The sequence below is a fragment of the Penaeus monodon genome, chromosome 22 (assembly GCF_015228065.2).
Source record: "Penaeus monodon isolate SGIC_2016 chromosome 22, NSTDA_Pmon_1, whole genome shotgun sequence".
Taxonomy (NCBI): domain Eukaryota; kingdom Metazoa; phylum Arthropoda; class Malacostraca; order Decapoda; family Penaeidae; genus Penaeus; species Penaeus monodon.
This window is the reverse complement of record NC_051407.1, coordinates 14,849,819-14,850,360: the sequence shown is the minus strand read 5'-3', so window position 1 is coordinate 14,850,360 and position 542 is coordinate 14,849,819.

Sequence of the window (542 nt, the reverse complement as noted above, 5' to 3'; positions counted from 1 at the left end):
GTTTTGAAAAAATACCCAAGAAATCTTTGCAATTCGCATATTTGTCATCTCAGCATTCTCGCTGCGTTGGCTCAGTGGTCGTAGTGGTGTCGTTATGGTTCAAGAAATCTCATGTATTCATGTTAGGGAAAATTACCACTATTAGGTGCCATGAATACCCCCGCAATAATGAATAGGATAGACCTTTTGTGAATGAAGGAAATCTTACGTAAGACATTTGTAGTTCTTGAACGTTGTTGAACATGATGCAGAATAAGAGACCTAGAGTTTGGGTCGTATAAAGGTCGTGACGAGTCTGTGGGAGGTTGTCGCAATTCCTAAAATATTGTGATACATTTTATCAGAAACTTATCAATTCGTCACGTAATATTTGTATATCCACTTGTACTGGCATCGTACCCGTCGTCAAGGTGATCAAATTCTAAATCAGTCCGTGTTACATAAGTGCATTCGTAAGGGCGAGCGAAGTTCCACCTTCAAAATTCAATGTGAATGTCGGCCGAAAAGATATGAAAAATGTTGAAGGTGGGAGATTGGTGTTC